At 38.3% G+C, this 12,203-nt stretch overlaps 1 protein-coding gene across 1 annotated transcript in view; it reads right to left on the bottom strand.

Annotated features, from left to right (window-relative positions):
- Positions 1 to 10,408, bottom strand: part of LOC138962074 (four-jointed box protein 1-like) — an 89,477-nt gene extending 79,069 nt beyond the window's left edge. Inside the window, exon 1 of the mRNA XM_070333783.1 lies at positions 9,912 to 10,408. The gene's annotated coding sequence lies outside the window, so the exon portion shown is untranslated. The remainder of the gene's footprint in view (positions 1 to 9,911) is intronic.
- Positions 10,409 to 12,203: the final 1,795 nt, after the last annotated feature.

Here is a 12,203-nt window from a genome sequence, read left to right as displayed (position 1 = left end):
TAAATTTTTTAAACAGAACTTTATTCAATTTTAATCATGACAAGAACAATGCATGGATGATTACATACTCAAGCATATAATGCTTATTTTAAGCAATCATAATAATTACAAAACAAGGGTTAGCATGATGGCGGAATAAATACATTAACTCATTTCAGGAAACGAAGAAACAAAACAAAAACAAAACAGATACACAGACAAGCAGAAAATGGGAAGGGGTTGGTGATACAGGAGGTGGGGAAAGGGCACGAGAGAACAGGAATAGGAGTTAAGCCCGCCAACGACCACAGCCGAACCACGCCGAACCAGCTCGTCGAACGCTCGGCGAACATTCCACCGAACCAGTTCTGTATACTAACTAATAGGGGAATCCCCTGATTTGATGACGTCGGCGACCGTTCGCCGGACCAGCTCGTCGCGGCCCGGCCGTAGCTAGCAGCTAGCTTAAGGGGAAAAGAAGAAGAAGAAGAAGACTTGGAGCGCCAACATTTGAGCAGAGTGAATCTCATTTCAATTGTAATAAGTGCACATAAGACACTCGCACAAAGTTAATGCGTATTGTTAACAGAGGAAAAGTCACTACATTGCGCATAAATCGAGACATAATTAATAAGTCGAAAAACAACAAAAGAACATTCTGTATAAGTTGAGGCGGCACTGTCACACCCTCATTTTTCAATCAAATTGATTGAAAGTTTGGCCAAGCAATCTTCGACGAAGGCCGGACTTTGGTATTGCATTTCAGCTTTGAGGCTTAAAATTTGATTGATGACTTTGGTCATTAAAAATCTGAAAATTGTAATTAAAATTATTTTTTTATAAAACGATCCAAAACTACGTTCATCTTATTCTTCATCATTTTCTGATTCAAAAAACATATAAATATGTTATATTCGGATTAAAAACAAGCTCTGAAAATTAAAAATATAAAAATTATGATTAAAATTAAATTTCCGAAATCGATTTAAAAACAATTGCATCTTATTCCTTGTCGGTTCCTGATTCCAAAAACATATAGATATGATATGTTTGGATTAAAAACACGCTCAGAAAGTTCAAACGAAGAGAGGTGCAGTAAAGCGTGCTATGCAGCACAGCGAAACCACTACCGCGCTAAACTCAGACTCGTCAGTTTCGCTGCGTTTTGCACGAGCGGCGGACTACGGTTATTGTTAAAAAATGCAGTGTGTTTAGTTTCATTCTGTGAGTTCCACAGCTTGACTAAATGTAGTATTTTCGCCTTACGCGACTTGTTTTTTCTTTCTTTCGTTCTTTCTTTCTTTCTTTTGTTCTTTCTTTCGTTCTGTATTTATTTGAGTGTTTAGAAATGTGCGTTGAGTCATGAATTTATTTGCAACCGATACTAGGCAGCAATTTAAAAACATCCAAAGGCAGGAAGAGTTGTTTCAAAAGTTCAATAAGGCTGCGAAGGTTTTAAGTCGTTTCATTTTATTTCTAATAACACTGATATTTATTCAAGTTTGTGTCAAGGAGGCGCTTGTCTGGGCGAACAAAACCCTTACTTCCCACAACATTGAATGCAATAATTCATACACTTTTTTGACCTGAAGATAATGAGGTAAACATTGTCATAACCTGTGTTTAACCTCGGGGTAACGATATGCTTTCAGGTAACATGCAGACAAATATGCACGCTGTTGCGGTTCAAACGTCGAGTCGTTTGAAAACTCGATCCTTAGTCTATCTAATTTTTGTACACGAAGATACATATACTGGCATTCAAGCAAACACCAATTCACGCACGCACACGCACACACACACACACAGTCGTACACACAAACTCACACATCTCTCTCTCTCTCTCTCTCTCTCTCTCTCTCTCTCTCTCTCTCTCTCTCTCTCTCTCTCTCTCTCTCTCTCTCTCTCTCTCTCTCTCTCTTTCTCTCTCTTTGTGTTTGTTGTTCTTTTGTCGTTATTCCTTCCGTTTTGTCCCCTTCTATCCCATCCCAAACTCAAACCCCCATTTCCTTTCCTCCAGCAGTAACCCGGTGAAATCAACTTCTGGTAGCGTATCAGAACGGGTAAACAGCTGTCGCGTTTGCCTCAGTAATATATAGTGCTTCTACATCTCAACACTCAAACTGTCAATGTTGTTATTTAACATTTAATTTAAAGAGACACTACTTCAAGTACAATCGTACCTGCCCTGGCGACCACCTCTTGGTAACGACCACCTCTCGGTAACGACCACCTAGTTAGACGACCATATCAAAAGGAGCCCCGACGATTTTGTTATATTTGATTCATGTTTCCATGACAACCACCTGTCTATAGCGACTACTTGTGGTCAGTGGCGTGTGTGGTGTATGTTAATGTATACAAGACAGGTTCGTCTGTATAAGCCATTCCGACAGTTTATTTTTGGATTTAACTTTGGAATTAGTTGCATTTGTCAATAGGTTCATCTCAGTCATAACATTAGTTTTACATTAGCTTTTTAAATTTGCTTTTAAAGAGTTTCTTTTTTATCCTGCCCGTAAATGAACTATCTCTCTCTCTCTCTTTCTCTCTCTCCCTCTCTCTCTGTTCACACCAGTCAAAAATCTTTGGAATCCGTCCTCTTCTTTTCAAACAAGTGTGGGTGAAATCACTGAGTGGTGCGTTTCTAATGCAATGATCATTCATCCGATTAAAACAAAGAGTATGGTGATAACCACGAGACAAAAACACCAATTAAGTCCTTTACAATTACAACTGTCAGTTGGTTGAACTCAAGTGCAGCAAGTTAGGGAACATAGATTATTGGGTGTTACCATTGATCAAGAGTTGAAATGGCAAACTCATTTGAGTAATATTTGCAAACTAGTATCAAAACATTTGTACCTGTTATCAAAATTAAGGCATTACGCAGATTCTGCAGCACTCAAAATGTTCTATTACGCCCACATAATGCCTCATATAAATTCGCATCGACACTTTGGGATAACTGCAGTGATGTTCATTTAAAAAGACTCAATTCCCTGCATCGCCGAGCTGCAAAACTTATTCTGCATGATTTGATAAACTAAAGCTCCTGAATTTCCTCCCCTTGAAAGATAAGTTGACGTTAAACAAGGCTGTGTTCATGTATAACATTCTAAATGACGACTGTCCTAAATATTTGCAATCACATTTCAAACATACCACAAAAATATATGGGTCCCAAAAAATCATCCCTCCTATACCTCGCATAGACCTCTACAAATCGAGCTTAGCCTTCTCGGGAGCGTTTCTCTGGAACTCCTTCCCCCAACAGATAAGAAATGCAACTTCAGTGAAAATGTTTAAGAGACAGTCACGCGTACGTTCACACATCATTCGTGAATGAAATGTCTTGTTCGATTGTTATTTTGTTAAACATGTTGTACTAGTGTTAACAGATGTGTAGCTGATCGGAGCAACTTTATTCCCAAATGAAAGGTATAACTATGTCAATGTAATTTTGTAATGTTTGAGTTCTCCTTATGTAATTCCTTAATGCACATTGTGTTGCATTCCATACAATGTATTTCTGTATTTTATATGATTGAATTTATATTTTTTGTATGTGCGTCTGTCTTTATGTGTTGTATAAAGGACAGGTTGGAAGAATAGGCTTTGCCTAAAACCTTTATCCTTTTGTAATAAAGTTCTGAGTCTGAGTATGAGTCTGAGTCTCTCTCACTCTCTCACTGTCACTCTCTCTCTCTCTCTCTCTCTCTCTCTCTCTCTCTCTCTCTCTCTCTCTCTCTCTCTCTCTCTCTCTCTCTCTCTCTCTCTCTCTCTCTCTCTCTCTCTCTCCATCAATGTTCTGTCTTTCTAACCGAACAAGACTATAATCTATTCATACATATTTTTACCCTATGCTGCAAAAAGAAAACGCCTCAGTCTTACACTAGTACAAGGAACAGAAAAGAAAAAAAGGTTTAATTCGAATCTCACCAAACCCCTTTGACACATTAAACTCTTGGAACATCGTAAACAGACCGATTTCATTGTGACAGCATGAATAAAACGAACATTAAAGGAGAAGGAAGGGTACAGTCGTAAAAATCCCGATCATGAAACGACGGGAGTCACAACAGGATGGTTTCTTTCCACCTGGAGAGTTCGGAGAAATAAACGACCTCCAAAAATATGTGGAACATTCAGAATTGCCTTGACGCAGATACTATGAGAATGAATCATTTTTCGATCGGATGATTTGCACATTTTATGTGTTATGTCGATATGATTTAGTTCACTCCAAGTTTTACTTAGCAAGGGAAGATAAAAGAAAACAGATTAAAAAAGACACATAGAGAAATTTATGAATGGAGGTATGAGAGCAAGCACACAGACATCCACACACACACACACACATACACACACACACACACACACACACATACGCACACACACACACACACACACACACGTGTGTGACATACTCTTATCTCATCCACACATAGACACACAGAAAAGCCACAACTTAACAACTACTTACTTTAATAGCAAGTTAGAGGCTTAGAGAGGCACCTGGATTTGACACAAAGCGTGACGACACAGCCTTGGACAATCAGTGGAGCGTGCAATTTAACACGGAGATGCCCAATGACCAATGACCACAATAGGAGACGATCCTTGTGTCCAGATCCCCTATTTACACAGTCACCGCGAGAATTCAAAAAGATGAAAATCTTCGTCTGACAGGTTTACCTTGGTGTGGTTACAAGTTTCAAGTTTCAAGTTTTTTATTAGTCCATAACCCCTGGGGGCATTTTGAACAATAAATACAATCAATACAATCATGATATATATATGCTAATATAATAAATAAATAAAAATTAAAAAGATTATGAAAAACTGTTACAGATTCTATTAATAAAGTCCAAAATATTCTTTAGCAATTTCTTTTTGTTAGTAGCAAACAACTTTTTAAATTTAAGTGCATTAGGTTTTTTCCAATAGTAAGGTGGTAACAACTCAGCTCTTTCTTCTTTGAAAAAATCACAGACAAATAAATAATGGAATTCATCACCTATGTCTTGTGATACACATTTGGTGCAAGTTCTTTCTGACCTCGGGATGTTAAGGTAACGTTCTTTCTGTACAGGCAAATTGTTGTTTAATGTTCTGAACTTCATCATTGCAACACATTGCTGATATGGCAGGTGTGTGACATAGTCTTCACATGCAAAAATATCTTTAAACATTCGATAATTCCAAAACATATTTTTTGTTCCAATTTCTGTAAACCATTTATGGATATACTGGTCATACAAGCTTCTTTTTACTTTCTGTTTAAACCATGCGCTTGAATATTGAACATTTTCTTGAGAAGTCCAAAGGCCAGGGAGACCAATTTCATTTAAGGTTTTTTCAATAAAACATAAATAATCAGATTCAATCATCTTGTTGATATACAATTTATAAGTAAAGCAGTACACAATACTAGAAAATTTATTTTTATGAATAGGACTAATCAGTTTATACCAATAGCAAAGCATTCTACATTTCATATTAACATCTAGTGGATATCTTCCAAGTTCACCAAATATCATAGCATTTGGAGTTGATTTTTTTAGTTTGAAAACAATTTTATAAAAACGTAATTGAAGTTTAGTAGCAAGTTCGCAGGAACCAAAACCCCAAACCTCACATCCATATAGTAAGATTGGAGCAATCATTTTATCGAACAGGTCAACTTGTATGTCCACAGGCAGTGACAATTGTCTACACGTACGCAAAAGAACAAACATTGCCCTTGAGGCACGATCATATAGATTCTTCTGTGCGACTGAAAATTTATTATTATAATTAATTTTAAGGCCCAAGTACATTACATCAAACACTACTTCGATTGAATTGCCATTATACGTAAACAATGGTTTATTTCTAATTTTACCTCTGGAAAAAACTATAACTTTCGTTTTGTTTACGTTAATATTTAGACGCCATTTTAAACAGTATTCGTGCATTTTGTTTAGACATTCTTGCAGGTTTTTTTCAGACTCTGAGCAGATCACAGTATCATCCGCATACAGTAATAAAAACATTTGAAACAAAGCATTTACATCAGTATCTTCCATTCCAACCACAATAGCCTCCCTTGACATAGTTTGTAAACCATTACTGTTTTCCAACAAAAAAGGCTTTAGATCATTTAGAAATAGAGCAAAAAACAGCGGTGACAAGTTTTCCCCTTGTCTAACTCCACACAAACTGGGAAAATATCCAGAGCACTCACTATTAACTTTAACGCAAGACTTAGCATTTTCGTACATATTTCTTACAGTTTTTAAAAACTTCCCATTAACATCAGAACTAACTAATTTCTCCCATAAAAATGCACGGTGAACTTTATCAAACGCTTTTTCATAGTCTACAAATGCACAAAACAGTCGCTTCTTTTTGCTGAGAAAAAAATTTAATATACAATGCAAAGTAAAAACATGGTCTAGTGTTGAAAAACCTGTGCAGAAACCTGTTTGTTCTTGACCTAATTTATTATTACTCTCCAAAAAGTTTGATAACCTAGCATTTAAAATTGCACTGAAAAGGTTACGGTTTTGCGAAACGCGGACCGAAGCCATAATGACGCATGTGGACTTATTTTGTAGTCTGAATACTTGAAATGTAAAAAAAAAATTAAAAAAATAAAATCTGGTAATTTGATATTGGTAACGAATCTACCAATCGTCCAATTAAAAAATTTTTTAATTTTTTTTTTTATATCAAAGCGAAATTTTATCTTGGTCCTCGCACACGCATTCGCTCAAATATTAATGTCTTATTCAGTTACAAACTATATAATTGTTACCTCCTAAATTGTGTGATAAGCAAGAATGAATACCCCTTAATTTTCAGTCTCGCAAGGTATGATACCTCCTAATATTTTGTGGAACATAGACATTAAACCACTAATGAAAACGTTAGCGTTCGGACGCAAAAGGACACATTTTCGAGACAGGGACGTTCAAGACCAAACGGTGTGACGAGCCAAGGTGGCCACGGCAGACGATAGCCCTCCCCACGTCCAAGCGCGGCGTTTCCAGCAGTAAACTGACCATGAGGTGGACAAAAGAACCGCTGATTACCTGCCCTTGCCCCCACCATCTAAATCTCTCAGGCAGAAGCTCGCCTTCCATGTGATCTAGCCGAATGCGAACACTCCACCAAATCGGAATAAAGGACAGTCTACACCTCAGCGCATTTAGGCTTCGGCCATGTGGAAACTGCAGCTGTGCGTGAGATGGGTTATTGTCTGTAATTAGGCCTTACCTTGCTTGAAGGGAATTTCAGGAATTGCACTCATTCGCACTTTCGTTGGTGTTGTTCTGCTAGTTTCTTTTTCTTGGTCAAATGTTTATCTTATTTGCTAACACCCATAGCTTCCTTTTCTGCCTATGTTGTTTGCATAACAAGCACAAAAGAAAATACTGATTTGGAGGAGATAGGAGCTCGAGGTGACTAGAATTATGATGAAGAAGACGATGATAGAAAAAAGAGGAGTCGGTGATGATGATGATGATGATGATGATGATGATGATGATAATAATGATGACGATAATGATGATAATGACAATGACGATGACGATGACGATGCTGCTGCTGCTGCTGCTGCTGTTGCTGCTGCTGTTGCTGCTGCTCATGATGATGATGATAATGATTGATGATGGTGATGATTCAAACAGTGCCCTTCATAAGTGATGATAGACTTTAAAATTGGCAATCTAGTGGCTGCTCCGCCTGGCGTCTGGCATTATGGGGTTAGTGCTAGGACTGGTTGGTCCGGTGTCAGAATAATGTGACTGGGTGAGACATGAAGCCTGTGCTGCGACTTCTGTCGTGTGTGGCGCACGTTATATGTCAAAGCAGCACCGCCCTGATATGGCCCTTCGTGGTCGGCTGGGCGTTAAGCAAACAAACAAACAGATAAGTGATGATGATGTTCCTGAATTGTTATTGCATTTTTAGTTTATTTTGCCTGTTATCTCTGCCCGCCTTTTTCTTTTAAATGTTTAATCTTTCTCCTACGTGTGGCCCTTGCAGTCTATGTTTCAGACACAAGATACCATTGTTTGCACAAATACAGAATGGAAAAAAATGACGCACGACTCCGCATTGATAATACTTAGGCAAACCACAATAATGGAAAACAATCCAGGCATACGACTTTCTTCATCGTGACAGAACAACAAGAAGATGGTTCAAAAACCTATGCTTGCAAATAATTATATCCTTGTTCAAGACAAAATCCAAGAAGAACACACCTGTCTTGTTTATGCTACCAAGCGAATAATAACACACAAGGAATGAGTGACGCATGAATGATTCAGAAACCATCCATTCGACAGAAACTGTCCTTCAGCATTATCTGCTTGGTAAAAATCGCCCAGCTTTCAAAGCCTGTATAAACACCGCAAACTGTAAATCGCTTTCTCCAAGCTTACAAAAGAGACAGAGACAGAGACAGAGACAGACACACAGACAGAGACAGAGACAGAGGCAGAGACGGAGAGAGAGAGAGAGAGAGAGAGAGAGAGAGAGAGAGAGAGAGAGAGAAAGAGAGAGAGAGAGAGAGAGATAGAGAGAGAGAAAGAATGAAAATGAAACTAAACGTTATTACAAAAGGAGAGAAAGAGAGAGAGAGAGAGAGAGAGAGAGAGAGAGAGAGAGAGAGAGAGAGAGAGAAATAAGGAGAGAGAAAAAGAGAGACAGAGAGACAGAAAAACAATTTATAAACAGGCTCCTTTACGTTATTTCTTTCTTATTTCTTATTCATTTATTTATTTAATTATTTGATTATTCATTTCTTTATTTATTTCTTTATTTAATTACGTATTTATTTGTTTATTTATTTATTTATTCACTATTCATTTGTATTTTATGCATTTATAAATTGGTTTATTTATCTATTCATCTATTTATTTATGTATGTGTCTCTCTCTCTCTCTCCCTCTCTCTCTCTCCCTCTCTCTCTCTCTCTCTCTCTCTCTCTCTCTCTCTCTCTCTCTCTCTCTCGTTCTTGTAGTAGTAGTAGTAGTAGTAGTAGTAGTAGTAGTAGTAGTAGTAGTAGTAGTAGAGTTATTTTAGAGGTGGAAGAAGAAGAAGAGACGGAGGAAGGTCTGTAGTAGTAGTAGTAGTAGTAGGAGGAGGAGGAGGAGGAGGAGTGGTAGTAGTACTAGTACTAGTACTAGTTCTAGTTCTAGTAGAAGCAGTAGTAGTTGTAGTGCAACAAGTAGTAGTAGTTACAGTTGTCAGTGTTGCTTTTGCTGTTGTTGATGTTATTGTTTGTTGTTGTTGTTGTTGTTGCATAATGGCACTATGCTCATCATTTTGATATTGTCACAGTAACAATCTTCTTCTTCTTCGTCGTTCACTAGATGGAGATGCACACTAACAATAATAAGCAGCATTGTCTGTAGATGGGAATTGTTAAATCAATGCTTTACAGATATCATTTTGACAACCTGTTTAGCACTCTCCAAATGTATCATGAAGCGTGCTTGTTTAACATTGATTTGATACAATACTGATATAATACAACCCTGTTTTGGTCAAGCTAAAATATGTTTTAAACGTTACAGTGGTATAATAAATATGCCTCAAAAATTCCAAATATTAAATAAAAAATAATGAGAATGAGGAAGACACAGATGCAGAGAAAGGCATACATACAAGAAGTCAAACATACTGACATACAGATGGATGAACGGAATTTGCTCAAACGGACACGGACACAGACAGAAAGAAACACACACAGGAAAGTATAGACCGCCAGAACACAACAAGTGGAGGACAATACTGACACAGAAGGATATAAGGACAATTGGGTATCTACAGATACACCAATAGAGAATACACAAATAGAGAAGCAAACACAAACGATTACACAGAAGACAATTCAAACACAATTATAGACGCATTTGTTTACACTTCTTACATACCAAGTAGTTGTTCCAGAAGCTAGAAGATGCTGCGCTGCTGTACAGATAAGAGATAATCCTTGGACAGATGCCGTTAAGTTAGACGTGGAGAATATATATCACTCCCAACAGAGTCAGCAAGAAGTGGAGAATATATTTCATCCGCTGACCGTTGAGCTCTGTTATCGCTGTCAGAGCGACATCGACCTCAGCGCCGAGCAAGGACTATGTCTATCAAACAGTTGTATACGCCGTCACAAACTGAAGTGTCCCAAACACAGCTTGTTTCTCAAACTGTCGCACTTCGCGCCGCTTCAAGCTACAGATAAACAAAACAAACGACACCCTGCCGATGAGATAACGGCCGTGTACACTATCAATCACTCAAGGTAGATCATAAAGACGTACAGGTAAGGTTCGCTTCAAAGCACCGATTTACCTGCCTGCTATTCCAGGTGAAGGCTTACAGACGAAGCAAAAACACGACACACGGCGTGGAGGTGCGTAGCAGCTGGCGAGCGCTACAGGCCAAGCAGCGAAGCAGACGACATTGACGCAGACGACACGCTAGCGTTTCATTGATTTTCCGTGGTCGGGGTCTGAGTGGTTGGAAGAATAATGCTATGTTTGCCAGGGCGGAGCTTAAAAATTAGTTGCACTTTTTTAGCGGAGGGTAGGAGAGTTTTTCTGCGTGCGCCCTGGTGTAATGAAGATGATTGTTGCTTTAGATGATGATGTCTGCATCATTAGAGACAAATGGATGACAGGACGGTGCATGTTTTACTGATAGCTGTGGGTTCATGCGCTATGATATACTTTTTTTTAGAGGTGGAAGACAAAAAGGAGACGGAGGGGGTTCATTTTCATGATGAAAAAGTATAAGATGAGCTGGTTAGCTTCTGTATTTTACGTTCTTAGGCCAACAAAAAATAATAGTCTGTTTACGGTAACATAGGCCCAAAAAAGAGGGTCGGTAGGTCGGGAAATTTATTTTATTTTTTGTTTTGTTTTTTCCCCAACAAAACATATTTTGAAGTTATTTTGCCCAAAAACGCAAGATTTTTTTTCCCCCCAAATGCAAAAAAAACCGTTTAGGGTCGCGCGAAAAAAATAGGGTCGGTCGGGATACCGTAAACAGAATATTTTTTGTTGTTGGCCTTATTGCTTTTTACATGTTGTCAAGTTTGGATTAACTTTTATTGTTAACTTTTGTTCTTGATACAGTGACTTTGTTTTCCCACCGAATTCATATGGGGGGGGGGGGGGGGGGGTCCTGATTTGGCCTATATGGTCCGCTGGACCCAAAAAGCAACAACTATCAAATCAAATCAAATCAATTCATATGGGTTTTATCTGTTTATTTGCTGACATGCTCGCTTTTTAAGCACAATGCTTGTATATTTATTATATTAAAAAGCAAGCAATACATCCTGTGTTTTACTTGTTTGGATTATTTTACATCGTAGGTATAAAATGTGTGGCCACTGTACTGCTTTTATTGTATGTTTTTGGTTTAAACAAGTTTATTCAGTAAATTCCATTGGGATAGTGCCGCATACATGAAATAAGGAACATGGAGCACAACAAGCTAGGCTTATGAGCGTACTCTTAAAAGCAAATGAAATTTGGCGGACGATTGTAATATAACAAGTTTGAAATAATGTCAAAATAATAATGGTGAATTATGGTAGACAATCATATAACGATAAAAGGAACAGAAAACACAATGCTAAACTAACAACAGTACGCACACGCACTCGCACACTCACTCGCACACACACGCACACAATGACTTCCACATGGTAGAAAATAGAATACTACCAGAACAAGAAAATGTAAACAGTATTGCACATGGTCGTTTCGAACATGGATGAGATAAATGCATTCATTATTTAAATGTCTGTCAAATAGATCACTATTTAGATTGCTGATCCTCAATCTACTTTCTTCTTCTTCTTCGTTCATGGGCTTAGACTCCCATGTTCACTCATGTTTTTAGCACGAGTGGAATTTTTACGTGTATGACCGTTTTTACCCCGCCATTTAGGCAGCCATACGCCGATTTCGGGGAAGGCATGCTGGGTATTTTTGTGTTTCTATAACCCACCGAACTCTGACATGGATTACAGGATCTTTTCCGTGCGCACTTGGTCTTGTGCTTGCGTGTACACACGAAGGGGGTTAAGTCACTAGCAGGTCTGCACATAAGTTGACCTGGGAGATCGGAAAAATCTCCACTCTTAACCCACCAGGCGGCAGCGACCGGGATTCGAACTCACGACCTCCCGATTAGGAGGCCGACGTCTTACCACC

The sequence above is a fragment of the Littorina saxatilis genome, linkage group LG3, assembly GCF_037325665.1.
Source record: "Littorina saxatilis isolate snail1 linkage group LG3, US_GU_Lsax_2.0, whole genome shotgun sequence".
In the NCBI taxonomy this organism is placed as follows: domain Eukaryota; kingdom Metazoa; phylum Mollusca; class Gastropoda; order Littorinimorpha; family Littorinidae; genus Littorina; species Littorina saxatilis.
This window is presented reverse-complemented; position numbering and strand designations above follow the sequence as displayed.